The sequence below is a fragment of the Bos javanicus genome, chromosome 4 (assembly GCF_032452875.1).
Source record: "Bos javanicus breed banteng chromosome 4, ARS-OSU_banteng_1.0, whole genome shotgun sequence".
NCBI classification, from domain to species: Eukaryota; Metazoa; Chordata; class Mammalia; order Artiodactyla; family Bovidae; genus Bos; species Bos javanicus.
Window position 1 is genome coordinate 118,712,461 of NC_083871.1, and position 17,803 is coordinate 118,730,263.

Consider the following 17,803-nt stretch of genomic DNA (forward strand, 5'->3'; position numbering starts at 1 on the left):
GGGACGAAGCTCCATGGCACCCTAGGGCCAGGCCTGTGCCAGGTGTGGACACATCGGGACCTGGCATCACACTCACGCCCACCCTGTGACTCCAGCATGGACACGTCCATTCCAGGGCTGTGGAGTCTGAGGTCACACGTCCCCAGAATCCACAATACAGTGTCTGGCGGCGGGGCCTCACATGCGGGGCTTCCAGAGGCCACGTGTACTGTCCAGAGCTGGTAGCCCCCACCCACACCCACCCAGAGACCCGGCTCCACCCCCAAGGGGCCTGGCCGCCTTCAGGGGCAGCGGCCCCAGCGCAAGCGTCCATCCCGAGTGACTCAGCCTTCCCCTCAGGGCACCTTGTCCGAGGTCCCCATGAGAGATGCTAAAGACCTGCTGGACCTCTGGACATCAGGACATCCCCCTGGTCGTTACTCTGAACTCTTTTTGGTGAACCCTAACTTTTGACAGCTAACATCCCAAATCCCAAACTTTACTTACTGAGGTAACTTCCTTAAAAAGAAACAAACAAAAAACAACAAAAACACACCCCACTGAATGGGAAAGAAGCTCTGTGTCCACATAACATGCTTCCAGCCGGGCTTGCTCGCATCTCTGTGAGGCCCAGGCGGGTGTTTTCACCGCCATGGTCAGCATTCAATCCCTGGTTGGGGAACTAAGATCCTACAAGTTTGCACAGCACACCCCCTCAAAAAAGGATGGCCTCTTTCAGGGGTCCCATAAGCCCCCATCAGTCCCCCATCAGTTCCCCCATCAGCTCCCCCAACCAGCCCCCACCAGCCCCTCATCAGTCCCCACCAGCCCCGCCATCAGCCCCCATCATTGCCCCATCAACTCCCCTATCAGCCACCATCAGCCACATCAGCCCCCACCAGTGCCCCATCGGCCCATCAACCCCCTTATGAGCCCCAGACCACGAGCTGGACAAGCTCCCTCTGCTCATCTGTGCTGACAGTGAGATCATAGCCATCACCAGCCAGGGGCTGGGCCCCCGATGTGCCACCAGCTCCTCACCAAGCAGGACTGATTCATCACAAGTGCTCAGACCCTGAAAAGCGCTCCCATTCCCAAGTAATATTTGCTCCTCTGCTAACTCTATCTTGGAAAAACCAGGTTTCCCTCCCAAGAAGTGCAAGTGAGAGAGGAAAAGCAAGTTTTTAGCCAAAATAAGTGGGAAGTAGAGTCTAACTCGGTCTTGACTCGTTTCACAGATTTTCTGATTTAGGGATCTGAAGAGGCCCGCCGCTTCTCTCGTCTGCCCCTGTGACTTCACACAAACCCAGCTGACAACGACAAAGCGCTTTCTTTGTCTCCACATCAGTTCATTTAAAGGGGACATGTTTACCAGCAGCTTAATCTGTTTAGTGCAAATACTCTTACATTCTTTTCCTCCATCAGAAACAAAGCCCTTCAAAAATCGCAGGGAAACTTGAAAGTCACAAACTGGCCTTCGAGGCCACGTGACAGTCGTGTGCATCTCAGCTGCACACACACGCCTCGCTCAGCTCTCCCAACTTCCTCCCTTTGTGAAAAGTTAAGACCAGAAGCTGGCTTTCTGAGTGCTGGTCTCCATTTTTACAACTTTGTGTCACACAAACAATACAGCCCAATAAAAGATTGCTTTGATCCAAAGAAGCCCGCTCCTCTGGGAATTAGCAGAAAGGGAAGCGACTTGTATGTCTGGCAATAAACTTAATTAGATCTGACATATTTAATAAGGGAACAATTGCTTGGCATTTCACAAACAGAATAAACCAAGATGCTTTTCTTTGGCTATTACGTAGTTATATCAGGAAACATTTGATGCTACCAAAGTAATCAGCTGCCTGGAAGTTTTAATATCAGATTTGCAAAAGATGTAGAGTATAATTGTAATACTGTACTTGCTTATATTTTACTTTAAATATAAAGTAATCTTTAAATTGAATTTAACTATAAAACTTCCATAAAATAAAAATGCATGATCTCATAAAATCAAATCAGTCTTTAATTGTAATAATAAAAATTACATTTAAGTAATGCTGTCTCTGAGTTAATAGCTCCATAAAAGAGCAGCTGAAGAGCCAATCTGTGCTACCTGAGCAACTATTTCTTCAACATTTCTGTAACTAAAAGATGAGGTTTTGATACACTGTGCCCCGATTTGGCAGAATTCTTTGGAGGGAATTCCCAAGGGAACCCACCTGGAAGTGGTGAAAGATGGCAGAGCAAAGATGACTTCTGTTGTTCTCCAAAGGGGTTATTCATTTTAACCAGATTCCAGAGTAAAATGGCAACATTAAATCTGGAAACATTAAGAAAAAAATCAGTGCCGGTATTACACGTATTAATAAAGATGGAAGTAAATTTTGCTGTTGTTATTCACTGAACAATGAGTAATATTTTCCCAGTATTATACACTAATTTTCTAATTTGTGGACTATGTGGTTTAAAAGTCTGATCTTCATTTTTTAATGCATTATGAAGCTAACTAATAAGAATATTCTACTTCACCAATGAACTTTATTTTCAAGAAAGGCCCCCACTTGTTTATCTTCAAAGTAACACATGTTACTTCTGTGTCTCAGAGAATATCTGAAGAGTTTAAAGGCAGCTGATGGGACAGCAGAATATATTTGCAAATCATTTATGCCTCATCAGGGACTTAGATCCATAATATACAAAGAACTCCTAAAAGTCAACAACAAAAACAACCCAATTCCAAATGAGCACACGATGTAGCTTGTCCATTAAAAGGTTAACTTACCCTTTCCAAGGTTTCAATCCTTTTATCCACCCAATTATTAAGCAAAATTACTTGCAAAAAACAGGAGTGACTAGTGACTCTGACTTAAATCAACAGCAGAAGACTGGCCTCTGAACTACCTGGTCCTACAGCCAGCGGATGCTTTCTCAGTTACTGAAACTAAAGGGACAACGTGATGAGCCTTGGGCAGGGAGGCCAGGGACACCAAGTCTTGCCCTCAGGCCCCCTGAGGCCTTGAGGGGTGAACATGGGAAACACCCTCCAGGCCATGTGGAACTTCAGGCGTCTCCGGCCGCTGGCCCCAACCCCAGTGCACAACCCAGTCAACTGGACTGGTAAATGCCTTGTTTCCCAAGCCAGTTGGGAACAGACGACTTTAGAGCCTTGAAACACCAGGTGGCTTCTTCACTCTCCACGTTCACGCTCGGCACCCCCACCGTCAGCTGTGGGGCCGCAGCTCTGACCTCATCACCGGTCGGGTTACCACCTGTGCGGTCAGGACAGCAGGCTGCCTGCCCCCGGCGCACCCTCGCCCCCGGCGCACCCTCGCCCCCGCTAACACGGCCTGACGCCTGCTCCGCACTTAGCGCCCAGGGGTGGCGTCTCCACCCTCCCTGGAAACGAAGCACTAAGCCCCGGGCGCGGGTGCACGCCGGCCGAACCGTGAGAGGCCTCGCGCAGCTAGAAAGGGCCTCCTCCTTGTTCTGTGTTCCTCTCCTTCCTGGGCCGGCTTACCTAGACAGCTGGGTCTTCAGGCGCTATTTTAAGCCAGGACCACGACCTTGAGGACGTAAGCCCCTCCGGCCAAGGGCCAAGACTGCTCTGCGGAGCCGCCAGAGCGGGCCGTGTGCGGTGACGACACGCAGAGCGCCGCCACCGCAGCGACGGGGGGCCCGCGGGGTCCCCGCCCCGCCCCACGAGGGAAGCGGGGACGGAGCCCACCCGACCCACCCGGCTTGTGAGGCGGATGCCGGGGGTAGGGGTCGGGGGTACCCAGGGGCCATGTGGCCGCCCGGCCCCGAGCCGCTCCGGGAGAACGCCCGGTTTGTCACTGACTCCACTCACCTCACCTGCGGGGCCGTCTTCACTGGCTGGAAGGAAGCCATTTTTTCAAAGTGCGGGAAATGCTGATGAACGTCTCGTGCGGCAACCTCTGAGGAGAAGGTCCTCTGAAGACCGGCCTCCGAGAACAACCCAGACGTTCAGGAGGCTGGAGGTGAGGCCCGAGACACGCGCACGCACGCTCAAGCCCCGCCCCCCACCCCTGACGTCGCCTCGCGTCACGCCTGGCCCGTGACGTCACCAAGCGTGTGCGGCTCCCACGCGGAAGTCCCTGGATCGGCCTATTTCCGCCGGCAACTCCACTGCCTCGGTGAGGACGGCGCACGGGGGTCGTCTCCCCGCAGGTGACTTTTTAACCCTTCACAGGTGACATCCGTGAGCATGGAGCAAGCATCTTTTCTCTCACTTGCAGCTTCTCTTTAGAGCCCTACAGTAACCCGGAGTTAGCCCCCACTGGGAGCTCCTGTGTGCCCAGCACAGGTGTGTGCAGGTGTGTGCAGGTCTGCCCTGGGCATCCGCACGGGCACGGAGCCAGGTGACCGGTGGGCACATGACACGCCACAGTCAACACAGCGTTCCCTGGGTGCCGCCAGGGACAAACACGGGGGTGCGGGCACCCTGAGGAGCAGGTGCCTGTCCTGGGAGGAGCCACACGTGACTGATGCCCAAGCCAGCCTGGCAGAGGGGAGAGAACGGGCACACGGGGACCTGCCCTGGCCGAGGGGCCCGCTTCAGGGATGACCACAGCCAGAGCACAAGACCACGTGAGGTGCCGGGCAAGGTGGCTGGACAGTAGGCCTGGGCCTTCATCCTCAGGGCAGTGAGTGTCATCATGGGGATGACCAGATGATCAGGATGCCTCTTCCGGTTTTATTTCTTTTCTTTTTAAATTAATTGTATTGGCCTATAGTTGCTTTCCAATGCAGTGTTAGTTTCTATTGTACAGTGAAATGAATCAGCCACACCTGTGTGGATCACAATAAACTGTGGAAAATTCTGAAAGAGATGGGAATACCAGACCACCTGACCTGCTTCTTGAGAAATCTGTATGCAGGTCAGGAAGCACCAGTTAGAACTGGACATGGAACAACAGACTGGTTCCAAATAGGAAAAGGAGTACATCAAGGATGTATATTGTCACCCTATTTATTTAACTTATATGCAGAGTACATCATGAGAAACGCTGGGCTGGAGGAAGCACAAGCTGGAATCAAGATTGCCGGGAGAAACATCAATAACCTCAGATATGCAGATGACACCACCCTTATGGCAGAAAGTGAAGAAGAACTAAAGAGCCTCTTGATGAAAGTGAAAGAGAGGAGTGAAAAAGTTGGCTTAAAGCTCAACATTCAGAAAACGAAGATCATGGCATCTGGTCCCATCACTTCATGGCAAACAGATGGGGAAACAGTGGAAACAGTGGCTGACTTTATTTTTGGGGGCTCCAAAATCACTTCAGATGGTGACTGCAGCCATGAAATTAAAAGATGCTTACTCCTTGAAAGGAAAGTTATAACCAACCTAGACAGCATATTAAAAGGCAGAAACATTACTTTGCCAACAAAGGTTTGTCTAATCAAGGCTATGGTTTTTCCAGTGGTCATGTATGGATGTGAGAGTTGGACTGTAAAGAAAGCTGAGTGCCAAAGAATTGATGCTTTTGAACTGTGGTGTTGGAGAAGACTCTTGAGAGCCCCTTGGACTGCAAGGAGATCCAACCAGTCCATCCTAAAGGAGATCAGTCCTGGGTGTTCATTGGAAGGACTGATGCTGAAGCTGAAACTCCAATACTTTGGCCACCTCATGTGAAGAGTTGACTCATTGGAAAAGACTCTGATGCTGGGAGGGATTGGGGGCAGGAGGAAAAGGGGACGACAGAGGATGAGATGTTTGATGGCATCCCGACTCGATGGACACGGGTTTGGGTGGACTCCGGGAGTTGGTGATGGACAGGGAGGCCTGGCCTGCTGCAGTTCGTAGGGTTACAAAGAGTCTGACACGACTGAGCAACTGAACTGACTGAGGCGTGTATCCCTTCCTTCTTGGATTTCCTTCCCATTTAGGTCACCATAGAGCACTGAGTAGAGTTCCCGGTGCTATACAATAGGTTCTCATTAGTAATCTGTTCTATATATACTATCAATACTGTACATGGGTCAATCCCAGTCTCCCAATTCCTCCCACCACCACCCCTTTCCCCCTTGGTGTGCATATATTTGCCTGTAGAGATGCGGATGGACCTAGAGGCTGTCAGATAGAGAAAGACAGATACTGTATACTAACACAAAAATCTGGATTAAAAAAAAAAAATATATATATATATATATATATTATCTCATGCTGCAAAGCAGAAATAGAGACACAGCCGTAGAGAACACCTGCATTTGTAGAAGATTCTTCCCAGAATTAAGAAGAAAGGCTGCGGAGGGAAGGAGGTGTGGGGCAGGCCGACCCCAGCTTCCACAAGGTCAGCGCCGTCTCCACGGGGCAAGAACGGCACCGGTGCCAGGGGCAGGTGCAGAAGCAAAGGTGGATGCAGGTGGGAAGGTCTGTGCGGAGGCCCTGCTGGGACAGAGGGCGGCCTGACCAAGGGTCCTGCCCCGCAGGAGCCAGAGGGTGTGAGGAAGGAAAGCAGATGCTGAGCGGCGCCAGCACTCACGGGGTCAGCGGCTCTGCCCAGCGCCCAGTGAGGTGGGAGTGGGCTTGGGACATGAGTCCCAGAGACGGGGCTGCGGTGTCCAAGGAGCCGGGATTCAGCCTAGTTGAAGTCAGTTCAGCCACGTTTATCGCTGCCCTCGCTGTTTTCCTTGGGGAACCCTGAGTCTAGCAGAGGTGCCGCCGCCTACACTCGCTGAGACACCAGTGCCGAGAGCTGGGGCAGTCGTGGAGCAGGGAGGCAGGTGGCTGAGCAGTCTCATGAGAAGAGGCAGCTCTGCGACTCAAAAGATGAGGACTTGTTGGGGGCGACACAGCCCCTCGGGGCACAGTTCTGACCGTAGCTGCTTTGGAATGGACTGCTCCCAGACTTCTTGGTTCACTGAGTCCACAGTGGCCCAAGAATTTGCCTTTCTGTCGGATTCCCACCTGACCCGAAGTCACTGATCTCGGGACCAAGCCCAGGAAACACAGGGGCACAAGGGTGGGCACGAGCCAAGGCAGAGGGCCCCGCGACAGGAAGGACTGCTGGGTACAGGTGCCCGGGCCCCACCCCAAAGGCCTGTAAAACTCCCAGGGGACCATGAAGTGCACCCGAGGTGACACCCGGGGACCCTGGTCAGGGCGTGAGCTGCCTCTCCCTGCCTCGTGTCACTGTTGACACACGGATATTCTTTTTGTCCTAGCTTTTTATTCTAGGTGGGAGTCCAGGTGATTAACCACGTCACAGCAGAGTGATTCAGTCATATGTGTGTCTAGTCTTTCCCACTTAGATTGTTACATAGTATTGAACAGAGTTCCCTACGCTTTCCAGTCGGTCCTTATTGGTTACCCATCTTAAATACAGGAGGGTATGCGTGACAGCCCCAAACTTCCTGACTGTCCCTCTCCCACCCATCCCCTCTGGGAACCATAATTCCCCATCAAGGCCACTGATGAGATTTGAACAAGCTGGAGTCAGGAAACACAGCATCAGATTTGTCCTCCCAGTTTACACCAGCTCCTTCACAGGTATCACACGGCCCTGGGCGTGGGCCTCGGCCCCGCCCACCTCACACTGCACAGGCGAGGACCTCGGGCAGCTCCGTGGTCTCCAGCAGCTCTGCAGCCCGTTGTGCCGCCAGCACCGGCACCTGCAGGCCCTCAGTGTGGCATTTACTGAGAGATACCTGGGAGCCGTTAAAATCCTGCCCGTGGGGAATGTCATGGCAGAGTGTGCATTTTAGGTAGATCCTCAGACAGATTTAAGCAGGAAATGAGAGATCTTTTTTGCACAGTGGTGATCCTGGTAAAGATAAAGAGAATGTTGGAAGGCAAGGAGAGATGCGAGTTTTAAGCCGGAGGTAAGAGCTGCAGGACTCAATGATAGGAAGCTAGGCGTATGGCTTTCTTTGGAGAACATCTGTTGACTCTTAACTTACCAGGGCGTCCTCAACTGTCTGACTGACAGGTTACAGAGACAGCTTCAGGCCTCTCTGTTCTGCCTTTCCCTGTGTCTCCTGTCTTTCTCTTTCTCTTCATCATGAACTGCGTGTTGTCTGACCTCAGTGCCATGAAATCGGGCCAACACAGCAGCTCTCTGTCTTCATGTTGAGGAGACAAGCACTAGATCAGACCCACACAGACTCCTGGAAGCGCATGTGTGCTCGGGGCACGAGCATCCAATTCCTGCCCCTCGGCAGCTCACCCCTCACCAGTGGCCTCAGGAAGGAGTGCCCGGGACCAGCTGAGTCAGGAACAGAATGCGGAGACCTCGCGTGTGAACGGCTGTGTGCGACGGCCTGCTGGTACCTCCCAAAAGTGGGCAGCAGGAGCCCCTGGCCCCACGCAGGCTGCTCTGAAGAGCCGCGGTTGAGGGGATCCACCCAGCAGGCAGGACTTCAGGGCCAGCGTCCATTCATTCTACCTGGAAGGAAGCGCAGCTGAGCTTCCCCGAGAGGCGTTGTTGCTGGGCTGGGTGGTCAGAGATTTGAAAGGAAACAGGTGGAGAGTCAACCACGAGGTGTGAGGAGGCCCGTGGAGAGACCTCTGGAGTGGACACAGAAGGAGAGGATCCGGGTCCCATGGAAAGCTTCCAAACGGCAGCCTTGTCCCAGAAGGACGGGTTTGTGAGCATCCGAGGCCTCCTTCCCAGCCACCACGGCCATGTGGATAGACTCTCAAAAAGAGTGGCTACAGCAACGGGGATAGAGCCTGGGCTGGGGCTCCTCGGTGTCAGTGTCCACTCACAGAGGCCACTGTGTCTATGCCACCCTGAGCCACACGCTGCCAGCAGCAAATGCCAGTGCTGAGTCCTCAGGTGGTTCCAGCCTGCAGGGCAACCAGCTGCCCCTGACAGCGGGTGGACAGCGTCACCGTCGTGGGAGAGGCGGGCCTGTCTGTTCTGCAGAACAGACAGGGGCTCCAGAAAGAGATTCGCTTTCTCTGCCCACAATGCTTTTGCCAAAATTGCCATCCATAGAATGATGCAATACCCTTTTCATCAACCGATATTCCTTGTAACACTGCTTCTGGACAGGGAGACTCATCTTGTGGCAAGCCAGCTCCTGTCTGTGCAAGTCCCCACCCTCAGCACGTCCTCCTTTCCCTGCCTGGCCACAGGACCAGGGACACGGGGCGCCACGCAGGGCTGGGGCAGTGTCCTCCCAGCTGTGCTGGATGCTCTGAATCCATGACCAAGGAAGGTCCAGCGTTCAGCTCAGAAGTCTTTCCTGAGTCAGACGGGCCCAGATGTACATGTCCCCGGACTGAACAGGGTTCTTGCAAATATCCTTCTAACCCTTTATCATGATCATTACCGCACTTGACTAACATCATCCGCCTACATGTTTGCCCCCCTACCTGAAAATCTAAAATGCCCAGGGGCGTGGTGCCTGTCACATGCACATTTGAGGAAGGGAAGTGAAAGTTGCTCAGTCGTGTCCAACTCTGCGACGCCTTGGACTGCAGCACGCCAGGCTTCCCTGCATATTATATCTCAGGATAGTCTTCATCATATCCTGGAGTTTGCTCCAACTTGTGTCCATTGGGTCAGTGATGCCATCCAACCGTCTCATCCTCTGTTCCCCCCTTCTCCTCTTGCCCTCAGTCTTTCCCAGCATCAGGGTGTCCTCCAAAGAGTCGACTCTTCACATAAGGTGGCCAAAGTATTGGAGCTTCAGCATCAGTCCTTCGAATGAATATTCAGGGTTGATTTCCTTTAGAATTGACTGGTTTGATCTCCTTGCAATCCAAGGGACTCTCAAGAGTCTTCTCCAGTACCACAGTTCAAAAGCATCAGTTCTTTGGCACTCAGCCTTCTCTGTGGTCCAACTCTCACATATGTATATGACTCCTGGAAAAACCATAGCTTTGACTACATGGACCTTTGTCATCTAAAGAAAAGGTAAGTGACATTATATAAATGGAAAAAGAAGACATGATCAGGGATTTCACAGAAGAGGAAATAACAGAAAGTTATAAGAAGTCAACCTACAAGAATCATATTTCTGTATATAAGCAATAAACAATTAGAAAAAAATGTAAATAGTAAATATTTACAGTAGCTCCAAAAATCATACATTTAGGTATAAATGCTAAACATATTCTGAGAACTGTAAAACCTTGATGAAAGGAAGGAAGATATAAATTAGATGGAGAGACATACAATGTTCATGGATTATAAAACACTCTTCAACCGTGGTACAGGTTTAATGAAATTCCAATGAACATTCCAGCAGAACTTTTGTCTGTGCATTCAAGCTGATTCAAAAACCAATAGGGAGGACTTCCCTGGTGGTTCAGTGGATAAGCGTCTGCCTGCCAATGCAGGGGATGTGGGTTTGATCCTGGGTCCAGGAAGATCCCACACGCTGAGGAGCAACTAAGCCCGTGAGCCACAACGACTGAGCCCAAGTGCTGCAACTGCTGCAGCCTGTGTGCCTAGAGCTGGGCTCGGAGACAGGAAGAGCCGCCACGGGGAGACGCTGTGCACCACAGCGGAGTGCAGCGCCTGCTCGCCACGACCAGGGCAAGCCGGGGGGCAGGGAAGGCCCAGCGCAGCCAGAAGTCAGTAAATAAACAAGCTTTTAAAAAAATAGGGCAAGACAAAGTAGCCAAAATAGCCAAACAACTGTGGAAAAGAACAGCAAACTTGGAGGACTCCCAGTAACCAATTTTAAGGGGGGGGGGGGGGGGCGGGTAGTGGAGAATATTTGTAAGTCACTTATCCACCAGAAGACTTGTATCCAGAAACCACGATGGATTCAAGCAATGCTTTTTTAAAATTTTTTTTAGTTTGTTGAATGTTAAGTTTTGTTTTGTTAATTTTTATTGCTAGATATTTGCTTTACAATGCTGTACTGGTTTCTGCCATACATCGACGTGAATCAGCCACAGGTATATGTATATATAGGCATGTGTGTGTATATAGGTATGTGTGTATACAGGTATGTGTGTGTACAGGTATGTGTGTGTATACAGGTATGTGTGTGTATACAGGTATGTGTGTGTACAGGTATGTGTGTGTACAGGTATGTGTGTATACAGGTATGTGTGTATACAGGTACGTGTATATATTGGGCTTCCGCTGTCTCAGCTAGTAAAGAACCCGCCGACAATGCAGGAGACCTGGGTTCAATCCCTGGGTTCGGAAGATCCCCTGGAGAAGGGAAAGGCTAGCGACTCCAGTATTCTGGCCAGGAGAATCCCATGGACTGTGTGGGCCACGGGGTCAGACACGACTGAGCGACTTTCACTTATGTATACACCACACGCATTGGGACGCTGCGAGGAGGACCGGCAAGCCTGCAGCACCCGGTGCTGGGGAGGAAGTGACGCGGCGGCGACTCGCTGACAGCATCCTGTGAAGCTGCGCATGCTCCGCACCAGACCCCCACTCTTAGATATCTATCTAAGAAAGGTGAACACACGTGATCACACAGAAAGCAGTAGATGAATGTTTATAGGGGCTTTATCCCTAGTTGCCAAAAACTAAGATCAACCCAAATGCCCATTAAGCTGTGAGTGGATTAACAAGGTGAGGCACACTCCCCAAATGGAATGTGTCTCAGCAGTAAAAAAGGAACTTGGCTTGCATGTTGCAACACGGATGAATCTCAGCCACATCACACCTAGGCCAGACCCAAGAGGTCACATACGGTGTGACTACGTGTACAGGACACACTAGAGTGGGCAAAGCTGCAGGGACAGAAAGCAGCTGCATGGCTGCCAGGGGCTGGGGACAAAGGGAAGGAATTGGTTACAATGGACGGAAGGAGATGTTTATGATGATGGGTTGTATGTCTTGGTTTTGGTGCTGGTTACGTGATTGTTTGTGTTCATCAAAATGCATGGAACTGTACAATCAAAAAGGCGTGTGTATTTTTTACCTTGATATATTTAACTTTATAAATATTCCAGGTGTAGAAATATAAATTTAAAGGAATAGTATTGCTTCAAAGAGGAGACAAAGGGAATGTCAAAAAATAATGGTAAATTATTTTTTACCTGGGTAAATTCTGGTACACCCATACCACGGATTACTTTGCAGCTATTGATTATACTTGTAATAGACAAGCTTGAATTTCCTACCAATAATTAACTCTACAAATGCAGCTTGAAGAGCAGAGCTAAATTTCTTTTATGAGAATCGTAATCTAGAAGAGTTACGAGTTAAGCATACCCAAATGTCCCCTGTCCCACTCCTCCCTCCTTCACCTTTTTATTGATTTGAGCCATTGCTTGTTAAAACCTGAGAGGAAATAGAAGTACAGGGCATCCCAGAAAACAATTAATTTATCTCCCAATATAATCAACACAGGCTCAATAAAAAGAATCTGAAACCAAATGTTCAGATGAAGATTACATGCCTTTGTTTTCCATCCAGTTTTTATGGTGTTGAAACAAGGATTTTTTTTAAAGCCTTGACTTTCAAAAGGTCACATGAGCACCGTTTCCCTAAATCTTTGTCTGGTCTCACAACAAGGCGAGTTTCCTTAATGCTGCCGCCCATCAGGTAAAAGCCAGGCCGAGGGGAAAGTTAAATAAAAAGCTATCTCAAATAGCATTTTTAAAAGGCAAACATCAACCTTGTAAGTATTAAAAGCACGTTCTGAAATCCGCTCTGATGACAGTTTAAGAAAGCTGCTTTTATGTGCGGGGAGCCCTGCGGTGCAAGGCCTTTTAAATGCGAGTGTTTACCTGAAGGACCGGCAAGGGCCGGGAGCTGGCCTTGAAGAGGCGCCGGCAGTGGCAGCCAGGGAGCTCAGCCTTGAACTAATAAACTGTCCCGCACCTTTGTCTCGCCGAGAAAGACCGGCCTGCTCTCTCACAAGAACGTACAAGCCTCTTTAAAGGGCTTGGGTTTTTCACTCTGCGTCTCTGTGCTTGTTGACTTAGAGTTTCTGTGAGTGACAGTGTACATCACTTGGTTTTTTCCTAACTCTGTCATCTGTGCTACTGAGTGTACTTTGACTCAGATCAAAGTTGAAAGCTTCTAGAAAGATACACAAACCACAGGGTGACAAATAGCATGCTGTGTTTGACCCGGCAAACAATAAATTACTTTCATCAATCCTGGTAAAGAATCCCATGTTTTCAATGCTAATTCTGAGGTCTGAAATGATAGAACTTGACTACATTCTCAAAGAACGAAGAGCTTTAAATAAGAAGGAAAAGATATAAATAAAACTCACAGACTACAAGCACTGAAGTTTCCATTGTTCAGAGAACTGTGATTTCAATCTGCTCTTGTCTGAAATCCAGTCGTAAAGTTTAAACTAAGTAGCGTAAGTTCCAATAAAACGTGTTAATTTGCCTCTCTTTTCATTGTTGTTGGTTGATCAGTCACGTCTGACTCCTTGCAGCCCCGTGGACTGTAGCTCACCATCCTCCTCTGTCCATGGGATTCTCCAGGCAAGAACACTGGAGTGGGTAGCCATGCCCTCCTCCAGGGGATCTTCCCAACCCAGAGACCAAAACTGTGTCTCCTGCGTTGCAGGCAGATTCTTTACTAGCTGAGCCACCAGGGAAGCCCTCTCTTTTCATAGTTGAAAATAATTTGTAGTTTATCTATGGCCACTCAGATGGCATGGAACCACGCAACCTGCTCTCACCTTGTGGACTCACCAGGGATGCTCCGATCAGGAATGGTCGTCAAATAATATGGGAAGAGGAACACCCGCTCAGCCGGCTCGTACCTCACGCCACCTGTAACCACTAATCGCAGCAAAAACACCACCCATCCACAAGCACGAGCTACCTGCAGGCACTGGGGGAGCGCTCTACACACACTCCCTCAGTGAGCCTACAGAGTCCCTCACGGTGTGCATGCAGCCCTCACGTGATCTAATGCAGACGTGACTACTCCCATTCGCCGAGGGAGGAAGCCAAGGCACAGGAAGTTGGCTGTGCTGCCCAAGACCACACACACCTCGTAAGTGACAGAGCCTGGACTCCAACCGAAGTCTTTTCACTTCTAAAACCCAAATCTTACTGCTCTGCAGTAAGAACAGTTTATCCTAATATTTACCGTGTGTGCTCAGTCGCTTGAGTCATGTCCAGTTCTTTGCGACTCCGTGGATTGTAGCCCACCAGGCTCCTCTGTCCATGGGATTCTCCAGGCAGTACTGGAGCGGGTTGCCATGCCCTCCTCCAGGGGATCTTCCTCACCCAGGGATCAAACCCGCATCTCCTGTGTCTCCTGCACTGCAGGCAGATTCCTTACCACTGAGCCACCAGGGGAGCCCAATAAACAGTCTCTATAATGGTTTAAGAATTGACACGCAGATCTTTTATTTCAAAATCCTTCCAGAATCCAAGAAAAAAGTCCTTCTTTTTTATCCCTAACTGAAGGTTTAAATTACATGGCTATTCCAGCTTGGAAAAGGATGAAGTCCGCACTGGGTTGCTAGGTGCCTGCTGTGGGTGGGTTACTGAGCTGCATGCTGGGAACACCACAGTGAAGAAAGTCAAGTAAAACAGTTTTCAGTTCCATCAGACTTCTTGGTTTGATTTTTTTTTAATGTAGTTTTGGATTCAGATGTCCTGCCAGAATCTGCTGCTGCTAAGTCGCTTCAGTCGTGTCCGACTCTGTGCAACCCCACAGACGGCAGCCCACCAGGCTCCCCCATCCCTGGGATTCTCCAGGCAAGAACACTGGAGTGGGTTGCCATTTCCTTCTCCAATGCATAAAAGTGAAAAGTGAAAGTGAAAGTGAAGTCGCTCAGTCGTGTCTGAGTCTTAGCGACCCCGTGGACTGCAGCCCACCAGGCTCCTCCGTCCGTGGGATTTTCCAGGCAAGAGTACTGGAGTGGGGTGCCATTGCCCTCTCCACCTGCCAGAATCCAAAAACCAGTAAATTCAAACTGGAGCTAACATTTTAAATTTTGAATAATCCTTGTATTCTCTACAACTACCCAGAAAAATTAGGTGACACAATTTGGGCGACAATTGATAATCAGAGAACAAAAATAGGGAAGTTGCAAACTGTGGAATGAAAGCGGCTGGCCCGTTTCCGTGAGATCAGAATCGATGAAACACGCAGGAAGCCCTGAGCCGTGGAAACGCCAGAAGTGACAGCAAGGAGCCGCTTTCACGCTTCACTCTCAAGCAAAGTGGACTCACTGGCCGTGCTTAGTGACGCTTAGTTTCTTGGCCGTCGACATCTTTTGTTAAAGTTATTATAGAAATCCCTACAGAAAAAAATAAGCCTTGATTATGGAGCTAAAGCTTTCTTCTTTCCCACATTGAAACCATTTCTAATGAGTCGTGATGGTGTGAGGCCACACAGGTAAACCTGGCGTTGTGCACTGAACGTTCTCTCCTGCGCCTCTGCAAACGTGCTCCCCGAGCTCCAGGGTACCTGGCCCCTCATGGCCATCCTGGGGGTCCCATGGGGCCACCTCCTGGCCACCCGCGCCCCTGACACCGCATCCCTTCCCCAAAGCCCCCCCCCCCCCGCCCCTTCCCCAACCCAGGCTCTCCTATCTGAGCAGCACGGGGCCACCAGGCCTGCCCTCAAGCTGCACCTCCAGCCCTCCCCTTCCCACCCCGCTCTCTGCAAGCCTGTCCCCCCTCCCCTCCTGCCACACCCGAGCTTGCTCTCCCGGGCCCTGGACACACGCCTGCCCCAGCTGCTCACCTGTGTGGCTCCTTTCAGGACCTTGCTCTGCACATGCTGCTCAGGTTGCTTTGTCTCTTCTGGCCCACTTCCCCTCAGGTCTTCTCTGATCTTGCATTCTCACCCCAAACCCTTGTCATCACTGCCCGCCCCCAGCTCCCCCGCCCTAGCTTATCCCTCCTCCTCCAAGAGTGGACGGCAACTCTTTTTATCTTAATGCCAGTTCTTCACGTGCATGGTTTCTTCTCTTTCTAAACAATAATCTCCTTGAGGGCAGGACTCTGAACTGATTTCACTTCGATGTCACTGGAGTTCCTGGCATCATACTTTCATAGACTAAGCGTTTCATAAATATTAGTTTAATGACTAGGCAATCAAACATGTATTTAGAAATAATGGCCATGTAAATTAGTTATGCTGAGAACAACACAGGAACAAACTTTATTTAAAATATACTATACATGAAAATACTTCCAAACCAAGCCACTCAGAGGATTATCATATAATAGATCAACTTTAGAAAAAGAGAACTCATTTTTTATGTACTATCTTTTATTTAGGAGTTTCTTTTTGTATCTCTACTGACACAAGACTACCTCTTTTTCTGTTAAAGGCGTTTAAGCTTCGTAAAAGTTCTCAACATGGCATTTGTTCCAACGTGGTGTTTATTTCCTGCTCGACACTGTCACAACAGAGGCAGCTGGACCCTTTCAGTATTCAACTTCATGCATTGCTGTGCACACAAAACGTGACGTCTTCTTACAAAATTCACACACCTGCTGTACTTAAATATACTCCAAACTCACTTTCTTTATGATTCATTTTAAGGGCAATAAAGAGACAGTGACAGTTATTATAATAGGATTTAATATGAATGAAAAGTATAACCTGTGTGTAAGACCGTTGCTACCTAAAGGCTCAGAACTAAGAAACTGAGTGCAGTTGGCAAAAAAAATCATGGATACTTCATATAGAAACTTCTAGAGGATTTCAGTAACAGTGAGAATAAATACCACATGTATGACATGTATGACACTGAATTGTCACAAAACATTTACTTCCAAATTATCTCTGAAGAAACACACAGGCAACTGCATAAAAGTAGTTTAATGGACTCGTTCTAAATAATTTCTTGATTAATTAATAAATTCTGGCCCATGAGCTAAGATTTCACTTAAAAACTAGTAATGATACGTTTCGCACGTGTAAACGAATGAACTACGGTCAATGAGGCTGTCTTCCCGGACAGCTTCACTTCCCCGGACAAAGCACACGCTGTGGCCCCGCACAGGGGCCGTGGAGGGGCGGCCGGAGGGGCGCAGAGTCGGGCGAAGCGCTCCCCGCAGCCTGGCCCCCCCGTCCTCGCGCACCCACGGTCTCCCAGGCGCTCCGGGGTGCCACCCTCTGATCCGGGCCCCGGCCTGGACCTGCTCTGGCTGTCAGCGCAGCCGCACACGCGCACACAGCCCTGAGCAGCCCCGCGGAGAACACGCCTGGGCCGGCCTGAGCGGCAGTGCTCGTGCGGCAGGACTGAGTGACCCCAGTTGCCGAGGCCACCAAGCCCACTTGAATGAGAGCGCTTTTCGGTTTCTTCCTGAGTAAGTTGCCTGTTGGTGTAAGAAGTCATCCCTGCTGAGGCCTCCGGCTAAGCCCAGCTAAAATCCCCAACCTGTGGACTTACTCACAGCCCGGATGAGTCTTACTGCTTGAAACCTGCTGAGTCCCGGGTGGAGAGGGGCTGTGATGGGTCATTACTGTGACCACAGACAACGGACATGGAATCATGGACGGACTGAGCTTACAGAGAGACAACAGCCAGACCGTATGTGATAACAGAATACTGACCCACAGTCTGGCAGCAAGCAGCCAGGAAGCCAGCCCATCGCCTCTGCAGCCACCAGGCCAGGCAGTCAGGATTGATCCACTCCAGCTTTGGCGTGTTTTATCCATCCTGTCAAGTCAGGGCAAAGCAGAAAAGCTAAGTGTGCCCCAAACCAGGCACACCAGATGTCCCCATCTCCAGCTTCCCTGTGCCCACGGCCTCCCGCAGGGCACACTGAGCCTCCCCCCTTTCACTCCTGCCCGTCTTCGAGGCTCTGCTGAACAGGAGTGCTGGTGGCCAACGCCCCCTTGATAGAAAACCCTTAATCAATAGCACGTCTTCCTGGTCGGTCTTTCTTTACTTCCACTGCACGAGGGAGCAGAGGCGTGTAGACGTCATTACCAGCTCTGAC

General features: G+C 50.2%; 1 long non-coding RNA gene across 1 annotated transcript in view; it reads right to left on the minus strand.

Annotated features, from left to right (window-relative positions):
* LOC133246697 (uncharacterized) overlaps nucleotides 1-4,002 on the minus strand; it is a 38,638-nt gene extending 34,636 nt beyond the window's left edge. The window contains exons 1-2 of the long non-coding RNA XR_009736115.1: nucleotides 3,818-4,002; nucleotides 2,190-2,290 (exon numbers count right to left, since the gene is read on the minus strand). This is a non-coding gene — a long non-coding RNA (uncharacterized LOC133246697). The remainder of the gene's footprint in view (nucleotides 1-2,189; nucleotides 2,291-3,817) is intronic.
* Nucleotides 4,003-17,803: the final 13,801 nt, after the last annotated feature.